Source organism: Lipotes vexillifer, unplaced genomic scaffold (assembly GCF_000442215.2).
Source record: "Lipotes vexillifer unplaced genomic scaffold, Lipotes_vexillifer_v1.1 scaffold231, whole genome shotgun sequence".
NCBI lineage: Eukaryota > Metazoa > Chordata > Mammalia > Artiodactyla > Lipotidae > Lipotes > Lipotes vexillifer.
The window spans coordinates 4,100,798-4,121,443 of NW_006791822.1; the positions used below are offsets into that span (position 1 = coordinate 4,100,798).

A 20,646-nucleotide genomic window follows, 5' to 3' on the forward strand; every position below is an offset into this window, starting at 1 on the left:
GAAACTTCCTCACTCTTCAGAGTGAGCTCTGAAAACAACTAGTGCTTAACTGGGCAAAATGAAATTTTAGGTGATTATGTGAATATTCTGCTGCAGTCTTCCTAATTAAATCCATCCTGCTTGGCCTGGCCACATGATTTGACTTCTGCTCAGTGCCCTGAGGGATGGATTACCTGATTTACATTCTGGCACCCATGTGATGCAGAGGGCCACACTAGCTGAGAAGCATCTGTCACCATTTATAGCTTCGTTCCCTTGGTATTTCTCTTGATTCCTTTAAGAGTAAACTAATATTTTGTGAATATAATATTGTATACAAACTTAGGAAGATTTTTTCCTCCCTGTACCATAACATTGTCAGCTGTATTTAATGAATTCTGGTGACCTTGAGAGCATATTTTTTCCCCCTTTGGCACCTATCAGGAATAGAAAGATTCCAAGAAAATGTATCCATAAGGGGCAGTTTGAATGTTACTAAACAGACAGATGTTTCAGGAACATGCTTTTCTTAATCAAATATGGTCTGTGATGCACAGAATATCAGAAGGCTTGAAAAAAGCCAAAACTACAGAAGCCTTGTGGAGCTGAAATACAAGCGTACCACGGCTTGTTAACAGGGCTTAACGGCTTGTATACTCTTTCACCCTGTTACATGCCTAATAAAGTAATAAAAATGTATGAGGGATAAAAAAAGGTTCTGATTTATGAGACACAAAAATCTCTGCTGTGACTTAGAATAGCTTTTGGAGTTACAACTACATTTTTATATGTAATTTAAAGTGCAACTAACAGTTTGTAGAGAGCTAGTGTACATGTGTGCAAGTTTTATTTAAATGTATTTACCTTTCACCGTTATTATTATATATGCACACACTTTTTATCAGGGATAAGGTTTTGTTTCTAAATTAATTTTTCAGTAAAATGACTAACTGTTCTATTAATATGTCTCTAAATTCACTCACGCTTACACACACACACACACACACACCAAAAAACAACCAAAAATATTTAGAGTTTCCATGACCACTATCAATCTGCTTACACATCTTATTTTATCATCTTTTTCATCTCAATATACTCTTATTACAATTTCATTACAGGTCGATGTTTACAGATTGATTTACACCGAATGTATTTCAGGTAAGCTGTTCCTTAACCACATATGGGAAAGCAGAATAACCACGTGGATGGGCTGCCTCCAAATCCGACTTTTTCCTATAGACTGAAATATCATTAGTGGAATTTAGACACTAATGACCTTTACTTCTAAAGACCCTGGATGTCCTTGATCTCATCTTCTTGAACTTTGACTTTTATTATCACATCTGCACCTGTCCTCCTGGGGTTGGCAGCACTGTCACTAAACACCAAAACTAAATATGAACATTTTTTAGTTCCATTGTATGCCTAGAACAGAGGCTTACATGGTAGGTGATTAAATATTTACTGTAAGAAAGTGGATTTTAAAATATACATTATTTACGTTTTATTTTTACAAGAAACAAACAAAAAAGAAAATGAAAAAGCTAAAGAAATTATATATAAAGAAATTACATATAAGGAAACTATAGGAATAGCTTCCATGTCTACCGTTGGCTGGTTCAGAAGCTCAAAAGGGCCTTGTGTTATAACATATCGGGTAAGTCCTCCCCCTCGGACCTCTGATAGCCTCCGGCAGTGTTGTAAAATATTCAGTGAAACCTCTTTTCAACTTTCAAAGCTGTCAACTCCTTTATGTCAGCTTCCACTACAAAATAATGGTCTTTGGCTTCCTTCATTTCTTCATCAATAAATCTGTGATAGAGACTTCTGGCCACAGAACTCATAGACTTTTTTGGTCGATGTAGGATCTTATATTTACTAACTACTGCCTTGTTGATTTCTTTTTTAAAAAAATTTATTTTTGTCTCCGTTGGGTCTTCATCGTTGGGTCTTCTTTGCTGCGCGTGGGCTTTCTCTAGTTGTGGTGAGCAGGGGCTACTCTTTGTTGCAGTGCGCGGGCTTCTCATTGCAGTGCCTTCTCTTGTTGCAGAGCACGGGCTCTAGGCACGTGAGCTTCAGTAGTTGTGGCACGCAGGCTCTAGAACACAGGCTCAGTAGTTGTGGCACACGTGCTTAGTTGCTCCATGGCATGTGGGATCTTCCCGAACCAGGGATCAAACCTGTGGCCCCTGCATCGGCAGGCGGATTCTAACCACTGTGCCACCAGGGAAGTCCCTGCCTTGTTGATTTTTTAATAACATCATTAATTTGACAATAGGTTAGGTTATGTCGTTAATTTGACAATAGGTTAGGTGAGATTTCATGTACACAAGAATGCCATTAAACTCATCAGAAGTTATAAATGACATTTCTTTAATATTTCTTTGCTCTTTGGGGAGCTTCTTTGTGGGTGCAGGTTCCTCATCTTTGACTGGTTGTTCAGGGGCAAGATCTGATCCATTACAAAGTTCTGGGTTACTTGAGGCAAATGGGAAGGAATGTTTTCTTTGAGATGTTCCACATCTTTACAATCTTCTCCAAGAGGTTCAAAGAGTTCCTTGAGTGAATTGTTGGTTTGTTCTTGATACTGAATTTCCAATTCCAATTTATTTAGAAGTTCATTTACTGCAATGATCTCATCTCCTATTTTAATACAGTCCACAATTTCTCAATGACAGTTTTTTTTTTTTTAATATTTCCAATCTTTTCATTAATATGAGAGCATAATTGTACCAGAAATGAGGAGGCTATCCTTTAAGCCTCTAGTGCGGGTCCGGGAGCAAAGGGCCCACTCAGTGGTGTCACGAGGCGCCGAGACCCCTCCAGTCAGCGCCGCAAGCCCAGGATCAGGAGACCCAACTCAGGGAGCGAAATTCAAACTGCCCCTGGGACTCGGTGCAGAGCAAGCGCACATCAGCGCCCCAGGCAGGCTGCTCAGGGGTCGCGCGCGTTTCCGCCTCTTTTTCAAAATAAACAATTATATTTAAATTAATAAATATGTGCTCCCTGTTTCACCCATTCTGCAATTCATATACGATCTCCATATTAAAGCCTTCTTTATTTCTTCCCTTTCCCAGAAAGATAACAGGGCCATGTCTTGTCTTTATATCATGGGTGAGCACACGGTAGGTAGCTCCTTAATAATTAATTGATAATGGATCTTATACCTTACTGGGATGGGGCATCAGTATTTATCTAGACATGTCTTCAGGAGCAATGAAATTTCTTTTACTTGTGAATCCCAATGTGCATTTAATGAATAAAATATTTATTTAAGTCCTTCTATGGCTTTGGAGAACGTTCTAGAATATCCTCTAAGAGTATATAGAAGAAAATGTGCTTTTTTGGCAAATTCTGATTTTGGGGGGATGGGGGAGGTGAGACCTATATATCCCCTTAGTCCTTTACTATCTTTATTTTAACTCAGTTATTTAAATTTTTTAAATTATATAAGTTATAGGTGTATAATATAGTGATTCACAATTTTTAAAGGTTATACTCCATTTATAGTTATTATAAAATATTTTTATATCCCCCCCTTGTTGTACAACATACCCTTGTAGCTTATTTTATACATAATAATTTGTACCTCTTAATCCCCTACTCCTATATTGCTACTACAATTATTCTTATATATTATCCCTACTTAGTTATTTTTTATCTTATAAAATTCTAGGTAACTAAAAATAATGAATAATTCAGAGTCTAATATCATGAAAATCAGAAGCAATAATTATTTTTAATTATTATTTTATAGAATAGTGTGTAGATACTGAAAATTTAAGTAATGAAAATGTGAAAACTAAAACATTCTATTAATTAATCCAGATACATTACTTCTATCTATAGCAAACACGGAAATCTTTTCTTTAAAATTTATTTTTATTTTACTTTAATCTTTTAATAGACTTTATTTTTTAGGGTAGTTTTAGGTTCACAGAGAAATTGAGTGGAAGACACAGAGATTTCCTGTATATCCTTTGTCCCCACATGCACACAGCCTCCCCACTATCAAAATCACATACCAGAGTGGTACACTTGTTACAGTCAATGAACTACATTGACACATCATTATGTTTAGCTTTGAAAAACTGCCAAAGTGTTTACCAAAGTGGCTGTACAATTATGCATTCCCATTAGCAATGAATGGGAGTTCCTGTTGCTCCACACACTTGCCAGCATTTGGTGTTGTTAATCTTCTAAATTTTGGCCATTCTAATAGTTGTGTAGTGGTATCTCATTGTTTTAATTTATAAATTCTTAATGACATATAATGTTAAACATCTTTTCATATGCTATTTTGTCACTTGTATATTGCCTTTGGTGAAGTGTCTGGTCAAATTTTTGGGCTATTGTTTAATTTAGTTGTTTTTCTTATGGCTGAATTTTTTTTTTTTTTTTTTTTTTTTTTTTTTCTCACGGGCCCAGCCGCTCTGTGGCATGTGGGATCTTCCCGGACCAGGGCATGAACCCGTGTCCCCTGCATCGGCAGGTAGACTCTCAACCACTGCACCACCAGGGAAGTCCTTATTGCTGAATTTTAAGAGTTCTTTGTATATTTTGGATAATAGTCCTTTGTCAGATAAATCTTTTGCAAATATGTTCTCCTGGTCTGTGTCTTGTCTTCTCCTGTTGTTTACTTTTTCTTTTGTGAGTATTGACAGATTGTTTCTTTCAAGGAATCGGTCCATTTAATCTATGTTATCAAATATTTGAGCCAGAGCTGTTCATACTTTTTATTATTCTTTTAATGTCCATGGGACCTCTAGTGATGACTCCTTTTTCATTTCCAATATTAGTAATTTGTATCTTCTCTCTTTTCTTCTTAGTTATCCTGGCTAGAGTCTCATCAAATTTATTAATCTTTTCAAAGAACTAGCTTTTGTTCGTGTTGATTTTTCTCTTTGATGTCCCGTTTTCAATTTTATTGGTTTCTGTTCTAATTTTTATTCTTTATTTTAAATGTTTTTTAGTTTCCTAAGGTGGAAGCTTAGATTACTGATTTTAGATCTGTCTTCTTTCTTAGTATATGTATTCAATGCTATGCATTTCTCTCTAAGCTCTGCTTTCCTTGCATCTCACAGTAAGTTGTGTTTCCATTTTCATTTTGTTCAAAATATTTTTAAAATTTCTCTTGAGATTTCTTATTTGACTCATGTATTATTTAAAGTGTGTTGTCCAACCCCCAACTATTTTGGGATTTTCCAGCTATTATTCTGTTATTGATTTCTAGCATAATTCCATTGTGATTTGAGAGCAGACATTGTATAATTTCTGTTCTTTTAAACTTGTTAAGGTGGGTTGTATGGTCCAGAATGTGGTCTCAAGTGGGTTTGAGAAGAATGTCTGTTCTGCTGTGGTTGGATGAAATAGTCAATAAATGTCAATTATATCCAGTTGATTGATGGTGATATCAACTTAGTTCAACTAAGTCCTCACCGGTTTTCTGCCTGCTCAATCTGTCCTTTTCTGATAGAGGGGTGTTGAAGTCTCCAACTCTCGTTGCAGATTCATCTGTTTCTCCTTGCAGTTTATCAGTTTTTGCCTCACGTATTTTGACACTCTCTGGTTAGGTGCAAACACATTAACAGTTGTTATGTCTTCTTGGGGAACTGACCACTTTTTCATTACATAATGCCCCTGTTTATCCCTGACAAGTTTTCTTGCTCTGAAGTCTGCTCTGTCTGAAATTAACATAGCTGCTACTGCTTTCTTTTGATTAGTACGAGCATGGTATATCTTTCTCATTGATTTACTGTTAATCTTTATGTGTCTTCACTTTTAAAATGGGTTTCCTATAGACAACATATAATTGGGTCTTGGTTTTTGTTCCACTTAAAAGACAATCTCTGTCTTTTAATCAATATGATGGGATTATTGATGTTTAAAATGAGTATTGCTATAATTGGAGTATTATCTACCATATTTGTTACTGTTTTCTATTCATTGCCCTTATTCTTTGACCCTATTTTTGTCTTTCACTCTTTTTCTGCCATTTGTGGTTTTAACTGAGACTTTTATCTCATTTTCTCTTCTTCCTTAGCATATTAGTTATACTTGAAAATAAATTTTTTTAGTGGTTGCCCAGAATTTGCAATAATTTACAACTAATCCAAGTATACTTTCTGATAGTATTATACTACCACCTCACAGATAGTGTGAGTGCCCTATAATAACAAAATAATCCTAATTCTTCCCTCCTGTCCCTTATTTTATTTCTGTCACTCATTTACTTACACATAAGCAGACAGGTGCATATATATATATATATATATATATATATATATATATATACACACACACACACACACACACACACACACACACATATATACGTATGTATATATATATTTGAATACATTGTTGCTATTATTATTTTAAACAAATGTTAGATCAATTAAGAATAAGAAAAGTACAAGTTTTAATTTTATTATATCTTTACTGATTCCTTCTCCAGTGCTCTTTTTGTCTTTATGTAGATTCAGGTTTCTGCTCTATATCATTTTCCTTCTCTGTGAAGAACTTCTTTTCACATTTCTTTCAAGGCAGGTCTACAGGCAACAAATACCCTTGATTTTCATTTGTCTGAGAAAGTCTATTTCTCCTTCACTTTCGAAGGGTAGTTTTGTAGGGTAAGGAATTCTAGGTAAATGTTTTGTTTGGCTTTGTTCTTTTCCTTATGCTCTAAGTATTTCACTCAACTCTCCTTTCTTGGTGTTTTTTTGCAGAAGTCCGGTGTAGTTATTATCTTTACTCTTGTATAGATAACATGTCTTATCCTCTGGCTTCTTTCAAGATGTTTTCTTTATCTTTGCTCTTTTGCAGTTGGAATATATGCCTAGATGTAGATTATTTTTAATCTTTTAGTTTGGTGTCTAACATTAATTTTGGAATATTCTGTCATGATTGCTCAAGTATTTCTTCTTTTCGTTCTTTTTTTCTCCTCCTGAATTCCGATTAGGTCTATGTTACACTTTGGTAGTTGTCTCTTAGCAGAATGAGACCTGTGATGGACTTCTGATCTCTAGAACTGTATAGGAATAGATTTGTGTTATTTTAAGTCACTAAGTTTGTGATAATTTGCCACAGCAGCAATAGTATTTTGACAATTGCTCTTACCATATTTACATTTTTCTTTCTCTTTGATCCAGATTTTCCTTTTCTAACCTACTTTGCCTACATCTTTTATTTTAACTGACTTAAATGCTTCCCCAGAAAAAGATAATGCTGGTAATAAATGAACAAACAAAACAGTGCAGCATACTGTCCAGGATCAGATCATGTAAAATGTAAAAGTTGTACTAAGGCAAACAATTTTAAAATGCTACTTAATAAATCAAGAGTCTTATTTTAGATCACTGAGAGATTTTCAAGTGAGAAAAATGCCATCATGCTGTGTTGTTAATCAAAGACATCTCTATGAAAACTTTAGTGAAGCTCTTTTCTGAAAAAGGTGAAGAAAGTGACTTGGTGAAGAGATAAAGAGGATCTTCTAAATGTCATTCTCTGGAGAAGTTGCTCCACTTGGGCAAAACAATAATGAGGACTGATTACTCAGTTGTAGATGAAATAAGAGTTAAGGAGACCATATGATTTATCATCCACACTCAGGTACCTTTGAAAGTAAAGGGGGTCACTATTAATAATTAAGCCAGGTAACAAGCATAACAGTGGTGAAACTAGGAAAACTGGGACCTATGATTCATCTAATTGAGGAGACTAGCTTTACTGAAGGAAAATAATATGTCTTAAAAAGAGTGTGCAAATAATGAATATTAGGATTAGACATTGTAGTGTTTAAAAGTACAAGCTTTAAAGCCTGAGAATCTGGGTTCACTACTTACCATCATTAGTTCCCCATCTGTAGAATGGGAAGTAAAAGTGATTATTTCATTGTGATGTTATGATGATTGAATGACATAATGCACATGGAGTTTTTACATAGTGTCTGACCCAGAGCAAGTGCTCAAGAAATATCATTCTCCCTCTTTCTCCTTACTAATAGTGCCATTATTTGTCAAATGTGGTAAAGCAATAAAATGAAAGTTTAAGTAGGAATGGTAAAGTTGGTTGTCAGTGGGGTTTGGGCAATAATAATATGTGTTTGATCTGTTACAGGAGTCTAACTTTAAAAGTAAATTGCTAGGTGGTTGAGATATAAAACAAGACAATATATCTCCCATTAAGAAATATAATTTCCTCGTCTTACAGTCACTGAGGGCCTAACACACGCTAGGTACTGTGCTAATCATGGAGTACAACTTAGATGGATAAGATGTGGTATGTCTTTCTTAGTTGAAATTCTCAGTATAATATTTCTATATTTCATATTTTTCTATTGGAGGGATCAGCAATATGAATGTTACAAAAGGGTAAGACCATTCTCTGCTGTAAGCTCTGATAGGACAGTTCCTGTGTCTATTTGCCACACTGCTGTGTGTGCAGAGTAGAGTGTGGTGTCTGGCTCACAGTAGTTGCTCCATAAGTAAGTGGTTGAATAAATTAAAAAGATATCAATTTCACTACTGAAATCTTATAATCACACTGAAAGGAAAACTATTTCTCTACTAGTCACAACATTTCTGACATCAAATGTACGGTTTTCCACACCAAGCAATTCTGACATTAACTACCTAGAGTTAGTGCAGATCCCACAGGTTGAGGGATCAGTCCTACAAGACTACACCTCACTTCAGATGCCAATCATACGTGGTGGGTCCCCAGGTTATTTACACTGCTGTCCAACTTGGCTGCAGATCAGGGATTCCCATAGTCCCCTTCTCAGGTTTGATAATTTGCTGTAATTGCTCACAGAACTCAGGGAAACACTTCTGTTTACAGGTTTATTACAAAGGATATAATAAAATATACAGATGAGCAGTCAGATGAAGAGGTACATAGGGCAAGGTCTGGAAGGGTCCTAAGCACAGCTTCTGTTCCTTTGGAGCAGAGTGTTCTACCCTCCAGAAACATGGGTCTGTTCATCAACTTGCAGGTTCTCTGAACCTCATAATTTAGGAATTTTTGTGGAGGCTTTATCATGTAGGCATAATCGATTATTAACTCAGTCTCCAGCCTCTCTCCCCTCCGTGGAGGATGGGAGTTGGGGCTGAAAGTTTTAAGCTTCTAATCATGGCTTGGTCTTTCTGGTGACCATCCCCCATCTCCAAACCACATAGGGACCCCCAGTCACCACACATCTCCTTAGTGTGCAAAAAGACACTTATCACTCTTTAGATTCCAAGGGCCTTAGAAGTTATTTTATCAGGAACTGAGTTTAAAAGACCAAATGTTAGAACAAAAGATGCTTTTAGTACCCCTGTCACTCAGGAGATGACCAGGATTTTATGGGACTCTGTGTTAGGAACTGGGGGAAGGACCACTGTATATATTTCTTATTATTTCACACATACCTTTTTATTTCAGTATAGAATAATGAACACTCTATTGTTAAGATCCCATACAAGAGACATTGAGAGATGGCAACATTTTCTACAAGTTGATTTAAGAGGAAATACTATAAATACTATCACTAGAATTCTTTTATTTTAATGGAGAAATCACTCCAATAGAACAATTTATATATTCTATCCACAGATATTAGTGAAAACATAATCTCGACTCTTGGTGAATATTATTTATAATCCTTATAAAATAGCATATGGTTAAGTACTTGAGAATATTGTAAAAGAAGATTTCAGTGTTCACTTAAAGATGCAAGATTTCAGTCTCAGACCTGATTTTATATTTATTTATTTATTATTTTTTATATATATATATTTTATTTATTTTATTTATTTATTTTTGTCTGCATTGGGTCTTTGTTGCTGCACGTAGGCTTTCTCTAGTTGTGGCGAGCGGGGGCTACTCTTCATTGCGGTGTGCAGGCTTCTCATTGCGGTGGCTTCTCTTATTGTGGAGCACAGGCTCTAGGCACTCAGGCTTCAGTAGTTGTGGCACGTGGGCTCAGTAGTTGTGGCTTGCGGGCTCTAGAGCGCAGGCTCAGTAGTTGTGGTGCACGAGCTTAGCTGCTCTGCGACATGTGGGATCTTCCTGGACCAGGGTTCGAACCCGTGTCCCCTGCATTAGCAGGCGGATGCTTAACCACTGTGCCACCAGGGAAGCCCCTGATTTTATATTTAAATCACATCAGAGAGATGCTTAGAGTTATAATAAATAATGAAGAGCTAATTCATTTTATAATGTTTTAATCTTTACCATCAAGATTAAATATAGGCCAATAACAACTTATTTCTTATTTTTAAAAAGTAGTAAAAAATATATATAATTGAAATTCTTCACTAATTTTTATTAGAATAATGCTTTTTTCCCTTGTCTGATATTACTTCAGGATAATAAAATTTGTGTGGTTTTGGTTTATACAATAAAATTCTTAATGCTCATGAAGGACATAAAGAGAGTACAGGAGACGGAGTCAGAGAGATGAGGATGAGATCATTAGAGATTTATGGGAAGTTATGAGAACTTTGGCTTTTATTCTGAAATCAGTGGGAAGTCATTGGAGAGTTTAAGAAGAGTGACAGAATCTTAAGTATTAAAAAGATCATTCTGCATGCTGTGTTGTGAACAGATTATAGGAATGTAAGGTGTAAAACAGAGTGAACGGTTATCACTTGCCATGGGATAGAAAGACTAGAGGTGATAAGAAGTGGATGTATTTTTAAGGTAAAACTGTCATTTTTTTTTTTTTTTTCTTTTTGGAAAGATAGCTCTGAGGTATGAGAGAGGAGTCAGGGACCATTCCAAGGTGTCTGGACTAAGCAGTTGGATAGATGAAGTTGCCATTTACTACCAAAAGTGTTTTTTTCAGGATTGTGTGGATATCAGGAGTTTAAGTTTCAGATGTCTATAAGACATCCAAGCAGAATGGAGATAGATGTATGAATTTGGAGTTTAGAAGATAGATCAGAATTAGAAGTATGTTTGTGAGTCATCAAGATACAGATATATTTAAAGCCATGATACCAAATGATATCATCAAGGGAGTGTAAATGCAAGCACAGAAGTGAGGTAGTTACCAGAGAGGGATTTAGGATTAAGAGAAGAATTTTGGTTTGGGTTTGCTTTATAATTAGTATGATCCAGTAGAGACAGAAAAAAACTTACCATGCAGTAGTGACAATTGCTGGAAACGTATAAGAGACTGGGATCCAGTTCTCAAGGAGAAGTCTTGGCATTATACAGGATCAAGGTAGTTTGGTTGTTATATATCAAAACTAACAGTTGATATTTTGTGTCCTTTTAAATTTTAGCCGTTCTGGTGGTATATAATGGTATCTAATTTTGCTTTCAATTTACATTTCTCTGCTGTTTATGAGGTTGAACACTTTTTCATATGTTAGTTGTCCATTTGGATTTTCTTTTTTCTAGTGGATCCATTCATAAAACTTGAAGGCAAATAAATAGGAAGGAAAATCAGAGCATTAGAGGCCGTAGGACAACATCAGAGGATCTAACATGTGGGTAATAGAAGTTCCAGAGGAGAGGTGGGAGAGAACCAGGTAATTTGATCACATAAAAACTGAAAACTTCCCCAAATTTTTGAAAGATATTAACCCACATATCCAAAAAACTTAGTGAACCTGAAGCAAGGTAAATACAAATTTAACCACATTTAGAGACATCATGTCAGACATGTGAAGATGAAGGATAAAAAGAAAACGAAGAAAAAATATGAGAGGCAGCCAGGTAAAAAAGATGTTACCTTTGGGCTTCCCTGGTGGCGCAGAGGTTGAGAGCCCGCCTGTCTATGCAGGGGACACGGGTTCGTGCCCCGGTCCGGGAAGATCCCACGTGCCGCGGAGCGGCTGGGCCCGTGAGCCATGGCCGCTGAGCCTGCGCATCCGGAGCCTGTGCTCCACAACGGGAGAGGCCACAACAGTGAGAGGCCCGCGTACCGCAAAAAAAAAAAAAAAAAAAAAAGATGTTACCTTCAATGGAAAAGCAATAGGTGCTTACTTCTCATCAGAAACAGTGACATTGTAATATACAGTGCATACCAGAGGGTCTATTTCTTGAGGTTACAGAGGAAACCTTTTCATAATCAAAAGTATAATGGAGCCTTGACTAACAATTTCTACAGCAACTAGTCCAGGAGCCAAAACACAACCTCTGCAATAATCAGCCCAGAGCAATCGGGACTTCGCCAGTGACTGCCAGCTTCCCTGTTTCCAAATCAGGATCAGCCAGAGGGCCAAATACATTCCCTAACAATCACATAAGAGGCCCCATTTTGAGTCATCCTACCTCCATCTTTCCCATGCCAACAGCCTTTACTCAAAATATAACTAAAGCCTTTTTGTTCACTATAAAGCCTTCCAGCTTCCCTGTCTGCCTTTGAGTTTGTGTCAAATGCAACTTGTATTAGTTTCCTATGGCTGCTATAACAAATTACCACAAATTTAGTGGCTTAACACAGCACACATTTATTATTTTACAGTTCTGGAAGTCAGAAGTCCAAAATGGGTCTTATGCAGCTAAAATAAAGGTGTCAGCAGAGCAGTGACCCTTCTAGAGATTCTAGGGAAGAATCCATTCCTTGTCCTTACCAGCTTTTACACACTGTCCACATTTCTTGACTTGTGGCTACATCACTCTGACCTCTGCTTCTGCTGTCCCATCTTTCCTGACTCTGACTCTCTTGCCTCTCTCTTATAAAGACCCTTGTGATTACATTCACTCCACCTGTATTATCCAAGGTAATTTCCTCATCTCAAGATCCTTAAGTTAATCATATCTGCAAAGTCTGTTTTTCCATGTAAGGCAACATATTCATAGGTCCCAGGTATTAGGCATGGACATCTGTGACGGTTAATTTTATGTGTCAATTTGACTGGGCCACAGGGTCCCCAGACATGTGGTCGAACATTATTTTGTGTGTGTCTGTGAGAGAGTTTTTGGATGAGATTAACATTTGAATCAGTGGATTTAGTAAAGCAGATTGCCCTTCCTAATGTGGATGTTCCTCATCCAATTAGTTGAAAACTGAATAGAACAAGAAAGATGAGTCAGAGGGAACTTCTCTGGCCTTACTACTCAGCTGGGACATCAGTCTTCTCCTTTGTTTGGACTAGAACTTATGCCACTGGCTCTCCTGGGCCTCTAGCTTGCCAACCACAGATCTTGGGACTTCTCAGCTAATTTTGTATAATAATCTCTTGTTTACTGAGATTCCTCATTGTAATCTCTTTATATATATAAAGACACACACACAGACACTACATATATAGTATAGCGTGTACTATATACATATAGTATCAGTTGTAGATATGTATGTATATATATCTATACACACAGAGAGTCAATTCTAGTTATTTATGGTAGTTAAGTTCTATAAAATTTTCATGAACATTGAATTAGCCAGCATGAAACTATTGTTGTTAGGGGAAACAGAGGGTTAGGCTCCTGTGAGCCTCTGGTCACAAAATTTTTATCAACCAAACAACATATATCCTTGTTTTATGTGTGCTTCTGTTTATAGATACCTTATTTAATATACATTTCTTACAAATAATTAATTCCATATTTTTTGAATGATTTAAAGCCAGAGGCTTTGGAAGCCATTTGTGTTATACGGGTTAATTTGCCAAAATCCTTGTAAGTCTCATCAGCTTTGAAAATCTACTCTTCTGTAGATCACTTAGCAGATGTTTTAAAATTTCCTCTGCCAGTCTCCTGATCTGAACCTGTTTAGCTTGCAGATTTAACATTTTCCTTACCATATCACCACTTGAAATGTGAGACAGCCAGCAGTAGCAGAGAAGGATTTACCATTTTCCTGGGTAATATGACTATGATTTTCTTTGGCTTTGAGCCTCACAACAGTACTGTCCACTATGTGTTCTTTTTTTTTTTTTTAATTGAGTCATCATCTCATGAATCCACAAATTTAGCTGCTTTTCCATAGCTTCATCACACACTATAGATGTTATTTTAGCACTTTCTGGAGCATTTTACATACAAATGGGCAAAGTTTTTCTTCCTTTTTCTGAATGCTCTATATTGTTGATTCATTAACATTGAACTCATGGTTACAGTGCTATAATTCATGCCTGAATGAAGCTTATCCAACACATATATTTTCTCTGTAAGGCGCATCACAGCCTTCTTGCACTTAGGAACACTATATAGTACTTCAGCACTATGCTTTACGGTCATTTTAAACAGAGAACTCTTCAACAAAAGGTACAACCCCCCAAAACATGTGGTTCTAAATAAGCCATGGAAAAGACATTTGTTTATATAAGAGATCTGAAACAAGATGGAAGTGTCACCTTGTTTGATCTCAGCTGGGAACAAGCAGGTCAGTCAAGCCAAAATTTTACAGTTCTACACGTGTCTATGAAAGTGCTGCAAGTATTTATTTTGGGGTTATAGATAAATTTTAGTGGGTAGACAAATTCACAAATACAGAATACACAATAATTAGAATTGGCTGTTGAAGGGGTGTATATGTGCATTTTTGAATTATTCTTGAAATTTATATGTTAATGTACTCACAATGTCATTGAGGTCAAATCATGTGATTATTTCTGCATTTCTGAGAAAAGACCTCTACCTCTCCACCTCTCCATCTCAGTAGTAAGCAAAGTAGACAAAAATCTCCGATCTTATGGAGTTTGCATTTGGTGGCATGTTAAGTATTGGCATATTAGATGAAACTTATAAGGCCTGGATATGAATATATTAATTTTAACAGTTCCTGTAATATTTTGCATTTCATTTTTCTTACCTTCCTAAATTTCAATATATACTTCCTTACTCTGCCTCGGTAAAGCCTGCCTCTCACAACTGACTACACATAGTTTGAAGATCTAATCAATCTTAGACCTGCTGATGGAGAATAGGTCCCCAAAGATGGATATGCTGCTGAGAAGTGGCATGCTGTTTCCTTCCCTTGGAACACTTCAGCTTGTCCTTAATCCTTTGCAGAGCTGACTGCTGACAAGGTGGTTTATTAGAGCTGATCCTAAGCACAGCTTGCTATCTTAAAAAAAAAAATTAAAAGATAAACTTGCACTGAGAAAAAGTCCTATCATCAATTAGGCTGGCAGTCAGCTTATTTGTATCAGCCAGTGCTCTCAGATGTGATTTGCTATTTTTATTATTACTCATCACGTATCTGTTAATATTTTCTCAGGACAAACACAAAGACTAGAATTGTGCTTGGAAGTTTGTAAGTTTTAAATTTTCTTCTCCTTTATGGGCATAATTTGTACCTACTATGTAGGGATGGGAAAAGCAAACCAAAATTTAAAAAACTCCAGGGCTTCCCTGGTGGCGCAGCGATTGAGCGTCCGCCTGACGATGCAGGGCACACGGGTTTGTGCCACGGTCCGGGAGGATCCCACATGCCTCGGAGCGGCTGGGCCCGTGAGCCATGGCCGCTGAGCCTGCGCGTCCGGAGCCTGTGCTCCGCAATGGGAGAGGCCACAACAGTGAGAGGCCCGCGTATGCAAATTAAAACTTGACTGAGATATAATTTCTTTCTCATCAGGTTAACAAAAATTGAAAAGCTTGTCAGTACACTCTATGGAGAAATCATCACTCTCATATACTGCTGGTGGAAATGTGTAAAAAAAAAAAAAAAAAAAACAACTCCAAAGGTCAACCAGGTATATCTAGTCAAGTGATTAGGACTGGGCGAATGATAACATTTTATTCTGTGTAAAGTAAATTTAATGGTAGAGATTATGTGTACACTACTAGGTATTCAATGAAATATTTTTATGCTTAGTGAAACCAACACAATCAAAATATTTTCTCCTTCCATCCCTTCTTTGAATGAAACCCGAATCTGCTGTTTATCAAAAACCAAAGCTTTGTTGTACAGTGACAAGATTTCAGATTTCCATTTTATAGTTTCATTCAGTTACCAAAAAGTGTTGTTGAAAATTTATGACTATCTAAAGATAGTCAGCAAATGGATAATACTGGAAACATGAGCATTTTCTGCTAAAACACCTCAGAAAAATACTGTACATCATCATTTTATTCAGCTTAATTTATCCATAGTTATGCTGTGTTTAAAAATAAGAGGTTTTTCTAGTAAACATTTTATTCTTAAAAAAATCCCTATGTAGATTGTTTTTAGCATATAATCTTTTCAAATTAATACTGATGAATCTTGACAAAATACTAACTATATCAGTTATCTGTTTTTTTATAAATAGAAGCTGCACTGCTTTGATTTCAAGCAGTAGTGAATCAGAATAATGGTGGTATATTTTTCTGACTGTATTTTGCAGTCTCATAAATTATTGATATTTTTATTGCCCCCCCCCAAAAACTAAACAAAACTTTACTAGCCAGGAAATCTGCATAAGTCATAGTGTCCTGCTATTAGACTCTTTATTTGTCATTAATGATACTTTTTGTATCTATCACACCTTAGGATTTCAAAATTCTTTCACATATACGATTCACCACATTGTAGCTTTCAGAAGAAATAAACTATGAAAAGTTCATTCAAAGTAAAAGTACAATCAATTATTCAGGTGGATAGCCTAGCACAATCTAATAGAGACATTAGGTTGCAGTTACAAAGGACCTGGAACTCTTGGGCAACTTCTTTCATTTCAGTATGCCCTTTTCAACAGAAAAAGAGTTTTGTGGGGTATTTTTTTCCCTCAACGTCTAATTCCCATGGACACAATAAATCCCAGCTAAAACATTCATGTGAAGTGTTTAGATTTTCTTCTGTAAAACTTACAACATGTGCATTTTTTTCTGGTCATAGCCAAATAATTTGATACACCTCCAGCTTTACCTTTATTGTTAATAAATGTGTCTACTTTACAGCAACGTCTCAAATCTTGTTTATCTGAGTTCTCCTCACCTATTTAATTGGCAGCAGTTCTAGACTTTTCTCAGGATCTCCTCTTAAAATATTTTTAAGAATTCCCATGCACATTTACATGTTGCCCAGATACCTGTTAGACACCTTGCAGTACTGGCCTCCTGTCTTGGTTTGTTCCTTCATGGCATCTCCCCTTGCCTAGGATGCTGAGCATAGCCTAGTGTCACACTGTACATTTGTCAGTGCTTGCACTGGTATCAAGGCCGGTGCTCAGTCAGGTCTCCTCTTTCTCTCCATCCCCAGGAGCCTTCAGAGGGAGACTTGCCATCTTCTCTTATTTCAGCCTTCCATGGGGCACCCCCCTCCCCATAGTTAATGTTGGTTAATTTGTTTCCCACTGACTTTCTAAACTCTGCACAAACTAGAGGTGTCCCTAGATTTTGTGTTAAATGTCGCTGAATAGTTCGTGACTTGTAGACATTTCTCAAACCTTGTCAGTGGGTTGCATGGTAGGTCTGTCTAAGACACAGGGAAGATATTTAGTGGATTGTGTTGCCTAACTCCACTAGCCCTCCTAAGTTTTTTGTTCTCTGAGCCTGCACAAATGGTCTTATATTGCATGTGAATTTCTCTCAAATAGTCTAAAAATATCGTACTCTAAAATGAAACCACATGTTGTCTTCAGGTCCTGAACTCAATGTTACTCTCTTCTCAGTCTAGTCAATTCTGCATAGGTAACTTCAATTACTATTATTGTTAGTAAAGAATGCTCCAAATGTGCTAAACATTTTGAGCAAAGCACAGTTTGACTTAGATCAATGACCTTAATGTTAGTGTACTCTGTTTGTCCTCAGACTCACTGTAACTCAATTGATAATATTTTTAGATGAAAATAGCCTAAATTTTAGGACCTTGATTTTTCTTCAACCATCTATCTACATCCATTCCTGAAAATAGAAATGCATATAATGCAAGTGAAAGGAAAAATCATATCAATTATGTTAAAAGTTGAAAGAAGTGATTAAAAATTTTATCATGAGTTTTTTTGTTTTAAATCACACTGAGTTAGAAAGTATTATGTAGGAGTTAACCTACAGAAAGACACCTTTATGAGACCACTCATAGAAAAGTGTTACTGAAAGCTTAAGTGCTAACTACTACCTTAAAAATCATAGTAATCTGCTCGATGTTAGAAATGTAAGAACACTATCATCATCTGCATTAGTCATTCAATTTCTTGACCTCTACCCACATTACAGAGCATGTTTCTAAGAATGGAGGTGATGATTCAGAAGAGTAAAACAAAAGGTATTCAGTATACTCATTTCACATTTTGGAGGGAATAGGTAATGACAGCTGACCCCTGTTTCAGTATTTTATTTGTAATAATTGGCAGGATGCTATGACTTTCCACTCAGTACTACTCTGAGCAAATGAGAACTACCTGATGAGGATGTAACCGATATTATCAAGCAATTGTGTGTTTTTAAAATAAATGACACAGCTTTGTGTGTCAGGTGTAAATGGGAATGATATTTAGCTCTTGATAGAAATGATATTTCTCTTGCTGGATAGCAAGAGAAAGTGGACCAAGTGTGGATCAAGTGATGGGAATGAACATCTTTCACAGGCTGATCATTATCTTCTCCCTTGGGATGAAAATATACTTGGACAATATGATTACAATTATGGTAATTTTCAACTTGAGTGATTTTCAGCCTCAAATTGCAATTATAGACCCTTTTTTTAAAATTTGGAAGGTATCTTATAAAACTTTGCTTTAGGTTGAATCTTGATTGAGAGGGCTTTATTTACTAAATTTATTGTTAATTCTTAGCATAAAATCTTTCTAGTTAGTCAAGATATAGAGGTATAGTCTGAATAAAAACTCAGAAATTTTTTCATTTCAAACATATAGAAATATGCTACTTAAAATTATACTTTCTGTAGTACTGAAACATAGAATGTAATTCTAATGCTTAGAATTCAAACTTTTTTGATGACTTTATTAAGTTATAATTGCCATACAATAAACTGCATATAAAGTGTACAATTTTAAATATTTTGAAATATGTTTATACCTGTGTGTGTACCACAGTAAAGAAAACAAACATACTGTCACTCCCAAAAGTTTTCTCCTGCCCCATATAATCCCTCCCTCTTATTCTAGCCCTTCCCAGACATCCACCAATCTGCTTTCTGTCACTATAGATTTAATTAACATTTTCTAGAAATTTATATAAATATAATTACTCAACATGTATCCTTTTTTGTCTGGCTGCTTTCATTCAGCATGATTATTTTCAGATTCATCCATGCTGTTGGAAGTATCTCTTTATCACTGAGTAGTATATGTAAAAATTTTTTATCCATTCACCCTGTTCATAGGCATTTGGGTTGTGGATTGCTTCCAGGTTTTGACTGTTACTACATGAAACTTTAAACAGAACTATATCAGCAGTAATATTAAAACAAAATGGAATAAATATTTCAATTGAAAGATGAAAGTTATCAAACCATACTAAAGAAATAGTTATAAGAGGCACATCTTAAATATAAGAATACATAAAGTTTGACATAATGTTTTCATTTCTCTTGAGGAGAGACCTAGGAGAGGAGTGGCTAGGTCATGTGGTAGTTGTATACCTGAATTTTTAAGACACTGCCAAATTATTTTCCAGTGTGACGGCACCATTTTATTTCCCAATCCATGGTGTATGAGAATCCCAGTTGATCCACATTCTTGCCAACACTTGGTATGGTCAGTCCTTTTAGTTTTAGCTATTTTAATAGATGCATAGTGGTATATCATTGTGGTTTTAATTTGCATTTACCTAATGAATAATGATGTCAAATATCTTTCCATGTGCTTATTTTCTATCTGTATATCATTTTTTGGGAAGTATCTTTTCAAATATTTTGCTCAGTTTTTATTAGGTTGTTTGTTTTCTTATTATGTGGTCATAGAGGGTTCCTTATATATATTGTCAATACAAGTCCTTTATTAGGTATTTGATTTGCAAATATTTTCTCAGGTCTGTGACTTGTGCTTTCATTCTTTTAACAGTATCTTTCAAAGAAAAACAGTCCTGCATTTTTATGAAGTGTATTAGTTTTTAAAATAAGTTATACTTTTGCTTTTCTCCTAGAAGTTTATAGTTTTAGGCTGTACATATAGGTCCCTGACCCACTTTGAGTTCATTTTTGTACATGGTGTGTAGTATGGGTTAAATTTCATTTTATGTTTTTGCATATGGTAATGGGTTTTTTTCCAGTACTTTTTGTTGAAAACAGTATTCTTTCTCCATTGAATGGCCTCTGCCAAAAATCAATTGTTAATGTATGTTTGAATATATTTCTGGAATCTCATTTCTGTTCAATTAGTCTGTTTATCTTAGCACTATCGTATTCATTACTGTAGCTTTAAAATGGGTCTTGAAGTAAGGTAGTGTGAATCTTCCAAATTTTTTGTTCTTTTTCAAAGTTGTTTTGGCTGTTCTTGGTCCTTTGCATTTCCATATGAATTTCAGAATCAGCTTGTCATTTCTACAAAAAAAGCCTGCAGAGATTATGATTGGGACTGCTTTGAATCTATAGTTCAGTTTTGAGGAGAGTAACAGCTTAACAAAATTGAGTCTTCTGATCAATTTGGACACGGTATATTTTTCAATTTATTCCTGAATTCTTTAATTTCTGTCAGCAAAGTTTTGTAGTTTTCAGTGCACGTATCTTACATAACTTTTGTCAGAATTATCTCAGTCTTTTATCAGTTTTGATTCTTTGTAAATGAAAATTTAAAAATTTAAATTTCTGATTATTTTTTGCTATTATATAGATATACAATA

General features: G+C 35.7%; 1 pseudogene; it reads right to left on the bottom strand.

Moving 5' to 3' along the window:
• Positions 1 to 1,266: 1,266 nt before the first annotated feature.
• Positions 1,267 to 8,753, bottom strand: LOC103081888 (spindle and kinetochore-associated protein 1-like; annotated as a pseudogene).
• Between the last annotated feature and the right edge of the window lie 11,893 nt (positions 8,754 to 20,646).